The sequence below is a fragment of the Eumetopias jubatus genome, unplaced genomic scaffold (assembly GCF_037043125.1).
Source record: "Eumetopias jubatus isolate StellerSeaLion01/CBP00866 unplaced genomic scaffold, mEumJub1_p1.0 scaffold_6, whole genome shotgun sequence".
NCBI classification, from domain to species: domain Eukaryota; kingdom Metazoa; phylum Chordata; class Mammalia; order Carnivora; family Otariidae; genus Eumetopias; species Eumetopias jubatus.
The window spans coordinates 80010762-80017561 of record NW_028274812.1 but is presented as its reverse complement, the minus strand read 5'-3'; the positions used below and the strand labels follow the sequence as shown (position 1 = coordinate 80017561).

The following is a 6800-nucleotide window of genomic DNA, read 5'->3' as shown; positions in this document are numbered from 1 at the left end:
TTACTTTATAATTTTCAGACTCAGTGTCATTTTGATAATCATAGTATTTTGTTTATCTAACTGACATTTTTTATTTTAAATATACCACTATGTACATCTACCCAATGTCACTGTGAAAGGCAATTCCCTTGTTTTTATATAATCGTAGGTAGGAAATATGTTTTTAAATATACATATATATATGTACTTATAATGCATTTACAATTTTACTTCTACTTTGTCCAAAAAAATGCATGAATCTATATTTGCTCTACAGAGTTCCTCAATATATTCAAATATATGCCATGCCTCTTAAAAGAAATGCATACACTAAAAGGATCCACCTCTGAAAAATCAAGAAAATAGGAGGCAAGCATTAGCTTTTTGGACATTCCTTCAGTCCTCCATGCTCCATTTCAGAAAACTCCCACACCTCTCATTCTGTTCTTAGGATATTATAAGAGACTAGAACTGAGAGCTATTTGTTCTACCCTCAGAGAGCTAATAGATATGAGATTTCCCTTGGAGTCATTTGAAAAATGAGCCCAGACAGGAGTTAAGAAAGGGGAGTGAGGAAAGTAGACTCCAATAGTGGAGAGAAAAGATGATGCATGCAGCAGAAAGGAAAAGTCGTTCACTTCTTCTCAGGCAAAACCAGTGAGGGTTTGGGGTGGTCATAAAGGCATTCTAGCATCACACAGGCAGCCAAAGAGCAAGCATATAGTAGTTCCAAGATGGATCCCAGAAGAACAATTCCATTTATCGCATGAGAACTTTAGAGAGCCAAAACATCAAAAAAATCTGTACAGGAAGATCCCCCACATCCTTAGGCGTATAACTACTTTTCAGATACAAAATACATATATATCCAAAATTTGGCACCACAGAGAAGGTGGGCTTGCCAATTTCATAAAGAACAGATGAATTGATGTTGTTTTACTTTAGTTAAATGTATTTAATATAACCCTGGCAATAATTCCTGTCCAATGTCTCAGCTATTTCCAGTAGTGCTAAGAAAAATGAAATATGCCAACACAGCCATATTCTATAAATCTAGTTACTTAGAAAATAGTTGCAAACAACAAAAACAAACTGCAATGAAACAAATGTTATTTAGAAAATTTTCTTCATCTGCCTGTATAACAAACATTTATTGAGTCCTGTCAAATTGCCAAATAAAAGTGCCAAAAAAGGCCTGGGTCTTGGTGTTTCACACAATGCTGTGGCCAGGAGACCAAGAGCTGACAGACACTTGAAGTACATTTAACAGAAGAGAAATGGAGGAGCCATAGAACATTAAGGATTAATTCAGGAAGACCCAAGACCATGGAGGACTTGCCTGCTGTCTACACTATTTTCCAACCAGAGGTTGTTATGGTGACAGACTATGAAACTTTTATCAAAATCCCAGGCTGTCGGAAGCAAGGTCTTGTCCATCGAACTCACAGGTCATCCTGTTGCATGGATAAGCCCTCTGAGATGGTAGATGTCAGAGAAAAGGTGGGGGAGAAGCTTATTGGCCGACAGATGAAAAATGATGGGATAAAATTATCCCTCTCCATTAAAGTTGTCAACCAGGGAACTGAGAAAGACCTTGATGCCAACAATGTTATCACTGAGCAAGAAGAGAGGCAGAGGCAGTCTTTCCATGATTACACTGGGCAGATCACCCTCAAGGCTGTCCTGTACACCGCCTGCAAGCAGTGTGGCTATAAAGACCACCTTGCAAAGGATTGTTTTATGGAACCATAAGGAACTAAATATTCTCTGATACCTGATGAGGAAGAGGAGAAGGAAGAAGAGAAATCAGCAGAGTGAGAAGCCTGACCCAATGAGGAATTCTTCTAGAAAAAGAAAGAAGCTCCTCAGGTTCCATCACTCAGTGAGACCTGCCCTCAGTTTGGAAAGTAATGGAGACTGATGCCTGCTGTTGCTGCTGCTGCTGCTGGAAAAGAAGAAAAAGAAATGAAGAAGAAAGAGAAGGAGAAGAAGGAAAAGCCACAGCAGGAGAAGCAATGGCAGCACAGGGAGTGAGATTAAAAAGAGGGCAGGAGTGGTTGGGCGAAGAAGGAACCAGGAGCCTTGCGCCTTGAAGCCCTAGTTCCTGGAAAGACTCAATAGTGAGCATAGGGTCTCCCACCCCATTGACTTCTCTCCCATGGGAGATGGCTTCTCCTCATGCCACAGGTAGGTTTGGGAGTTAGATGGCAAACGCATCTGTCTGAATGAGTTGTTAACTTATCATTCCTGGTCTCTTTGCAAGTGACTCTTGCAGCTCATCCATTCATTGACTGAACTTCATTTAGCAGGAGGTCCCATTACCCTCTCCAGCTGCCATTGCCAGAGCCAGATGTCTGTACAGGAATCCAGGCTAGAGCCACAGGTACTGCTGTGCAGGCAAGTCTGGCTGTAGTTGGAGAACAGTGATTGTCCCCTTTCTGTTGGGCCAGCCCTGGACCGACTGGTGAGTGATCTCTACGGCATCCAACACTGAGGCAGAGGGAGACATGTGATACGAGGGAGAACATGGTGAGAAGTGGTGCTTGCTTTTTCTGTTCCCCCACTATGATGCTACTGTGCTAGAACTGACAGCCAGAAAACCATTATTTGCAATGACTGAGCTTGTATATGACATTCGGCCAGACCACTGAACCAGATAGTTCAAGTCAAGATCATTGTTTTACTTTGTATTTACTACTGTATAAGTCAATTGGTTCCACTTCAGGTCTCTGCTTAAATTCCTGGCATTACATGGAGGAAAAAATGCCAAATAAAAGGCATAATGCCTGCCCTCAAGAAGGTGTTTAATGAAGAAAGGATGATAAATTTAAAAAACAATGCAGTGAGATAAAGCATGAAAGAAGGTGGTATCTGGTGTGAAGGCAGCTGAACGGGGCCTTCATACCAAACACCAAATACTGTTTTAGGGTAGGACCATGGAAGTCATCCTAGTGGAACTCGCCTTGAGCTGTATTTTGAAGGTGAAGTAAAAGATAGCTTGATTCCAAATTGGGTGGAAAAAAGCAGGATGAGTAACTTGCTAAGATTATGTTTAGTGCACATAACAGAAAGTCAACTAACATAGCTTAAACCTATAGAATTTTTTTCCCATAATAAACCCTCCTTCAGTGGGAACTTTAAGGACGGTACAGTTGCTCAAGGAGTTGATGAAGAATTCAAGTTCTGTTTGGCTTCTTTCTCTGCCAGTCTTAGTGGGTGGTTTTTGTTCTCTTGGGCACAAGATAGCTGTTGTACCTCCACGCATCATGTATACATATTAGTCAGAAAGAAGGGAAGAAAGGTGAAAGTGTCTTTTTTATTAGAAGAACAATAGCTTTTCTAGAAGTTTTACTTAGCTAGTAGACTTTAGCTGTTTTATTATGGGGCCAAAACTTGATCACATGACCACCCCTAAAGGCACAAGAATCTAGGGAGGTAAGTATTTTTAACTTGGCACATTGCCTCCCCAAACAAAAATGAGGTTATGTTAGTAAGAAGGAGAAAATTCCTGTTACATAGGAAACTACCACCAGGATTTCTACATTTGAGATGATAAAGTAGTTGTATTTTTCCCCTATTCCACCTACTAAGTAAAACTAAAATCTTTGGACATTATATAAAACATATGTTTTCTTACCACAATGAAATCAAACTAGAAATCAATAAAAGAAAGAAAGAAAATATTAAAACACTTGGAAATTCTGGAAAACTAAATCAATATTATTCGATTTCCATTTTGCTTTTGATTTATTTATCAAGGAGAATAGTCTTCACACTAGAAAATTAGAAAAAAAATCAACATTAATCAACAAAATCCCAAGATACATGAGAAGATAGTAAGACTATTTCTAGTAGTTCTTTAACGGTCCCAGAGTATAATTGATAAATGGAAGGATGGATGGCTACCCCTTCACATTGTACTATTACCTTATTCTTGTATTTCTTTTCTGCCCAATTGTTTATAAGCTCTCTGGAAGAACAGCTCTAAGGAGAAATCTTGTTTCTTTCTTCTTTATACTAAAAGCCTTAAACACCAGTGGTCATTCTAAAATTATAATTGAGTTGAATAATTGATTAATTAATTAATTAATTCATTGATCATTTGAATGACTTAGTTTCTAGCCATAGCTAATTCATTTATGAATAAACCAATTCAAGCTGATGAACCAATTACCTCTAAAGCACTGCCAAGTTTCATAAACTACTTTTCTCATAGTGAATATCTTTTCTTAAGGGACACACATGTGAAATGAATGAAAAATAAAGATCAAGCAAAAGAAGCCAATAAATGTGCCAAACACAGGCATTTACAATTAAACTTACAGCTTTCTGACAGTAGGATCAGACATACACACACACACACACACACACACACACAAATATGGTCAATCGGACAAATTTTATTATTAAAAAAAGGATAATACTGTCCTCAGATTTTCTATGAATAAATCAAATGGTAACTGCCAAATGAAAGTGCATATTCAGGATATGATGATGGAAGCATATGGTTAGATCATAGGAGGTGACAGTTAGTAGGCTCTGCTGGTCAGAGCATATGTGGAACATGGTGATCACTTTGGCCTATCATTTAAAGATATATATTAATAAATTTTAGTGTGTTTTAGGGAAATGTGAGCTAAATGGTAAAAGGTCTTGAACTATATCATTCAAGCAATGGGTTGAGAGAAATAGTGAGAAGAGAAATCCATGGGAAAGCACATGAATTATCTAAATACTTGAAGGGCATTCATGTAAATGAGGGAGAAAATTCTGCAGGAGTTGAACTCCTAATGACATGGTTACGTTCAGTATCAGTAAGAGTTCCGAATGGCTGTAACATCTCAATATCAGGCAAGCTTCCCATGAGAAGTGATCACCCCATTAGAGAAGAGTTAATGAAACCCCAGGTAAGCATTAACCAAGGATGTTAAGAGATTTCTAGAGGAGTAGGAGATTGAGTCAGATGACTTCAGAAGGCCATTTCAATATTCACATTCTATACCCGTAAGAGCTTCAGGTATAAATTACTGGTAGATTTTCACCAGTTCTACTGTATGATTTTACTCAATTCTATTTGCCAATGATAACTTATATTTGGCCTAAGTTAAGACTGAAATCTGTAGCTTTTTTAAATAAAGAAAATTAACTGGGTCACCTAAGATTCAAACCTAAGGCCTGGGTTTCATAAAAACTGTTTCAAATAACTCAATCAGTAAGGCTTGTATTTAAGTGGGGCCATGTTTCTTATCCAAGACTTATTGGCCTCTATGGCTCTAGTACATAATTCTGGCCTATTTTTGTTTAGGAAGGTATAATTCTCATTGATAGTATATTTTAGAAAAGTATTCAAAGATGTATGGCTGTATCTACAAAAACTGTTGATGTTTAAAAACACAAAAATGATAATGGTATATATATGTATTAAGGCAGAAGGTGTGTCTCTTCAAATAATTTTTACAAGAATTTATATGATATATTATAAAATAAAAGATAACTCCATTTTTATACAGCTTATGCTCTCCAATCAAAAGGCACTTGCCTTCATTTAAAAATTAGGTGTTTTGCAGAAAGTAATTATACTTGTAATTATGAATAATAATATAACCTGGAGTATTGACAACAGCAACAACAAAGCAGCAAAAAACCTGAGTCTGGAACATTCTCAATACCTGGCACCTTACAGGGCAACTATAAATGCTATATAAAAACTGGTAAAATGAATGACAGGAAATCTCACATGCAAGAATTGTGTGCTGATGGAGCACTGAGTTCCTGTTTTCACTCCATTAAACCTGATTTCCACATACAACCTCTGGAATAACCAAGTTAAAAGACCAGAGCCTTGGGTAAAACATTACAATTTATGTGCAATGCACAATGTGTAGATTTAGGAGTTATCTCTTTTCTTAACATTTTTAAAGAGGGAAATACTCAAGAGAAAAATGACTGGGGGCGTCTGGGTGGCTCAGTCAGTTGGGCTTCCGGCTCTTGATTTGTCTCCAATCATGGTCTTGGAGTTGTGGGATCAGATCCCGGGTCAACTCCGCTGGGTGTGAAGCCTGCCTAAGACTCTCTCTCCCCCTTTCCCTTGGTCCCCTTCTCTGCAAGTGCACACTCTCTCTCTCTCTCAAAAAGGAAGAAAGAAAGAAAGAAAGAAAGAAAGAAAGAAAGAAAGAAAGAAAGAAAGAAAGAAAGAAAGAAAGAAAGAAAGAAAGAAAGAGAAAGAGAAAAAAGGAAGGAAGAAAGAAAAAAAAGAAAGAGAAAGAAAGAATGAATGATAAAAGAGTTATATTCCTTTATGAAGCCCCAGAGATAAATCCTCAAGTTCTCTAAGATTTGTGAGGTATTTGGGGAAATATCTGAGTAAACCCATATTTTCTCTTACATCTTCAAAGAACAAGAAAAAAAAACAATGCCTAATGAGTTATTTTTGATGTTTAAGCAGAAGATTTAAGAAATACATGAGAAAAGCAACATGTGTTCATGAAACTGTTTTAAAAGAAAGGATTTCCTGAGAAGAATGTGACTGCAGAACTTCTTCCATCCACTTTCTTGAAAAAATGGCTTCATGTACTGCTGACAAATTGATTAGATAAAGATGGAGGGAGTCAAAAGAAAATCCCTTATTGCTTTTGGTAAAACTCACTAAAATTATTGAACTTAGAGACAAGACACTTTAAAACTCAAGGCAGTCTTGCTTGATAAGAAAAGCCTAGTTTGGAGGGGAAGAAATAGAGTATTATTATCTAGTAGCAACTTCCTTGTCGATTTTGGGAAAAGATACTTAATACCCTGGCAACCGGGGCTACTCAGCTGCAAGC

The 6800-nt window shown here is 37.4% G+C and overlaps 1 pseudogene; it reads left to right on the top strand.

Annotated features, from left to right (window-relative positions):
* The first annotated feature begins 590 nt into the window (after positions 1-590).
* Positions 591-1900, top strand: LOC114213000 (zinc finger CCHC domain-containing protein 17 pseudogene; annotated as a pseudogene).
* Positions 1901-6800: the final 4900 nt, after the last annotated feature.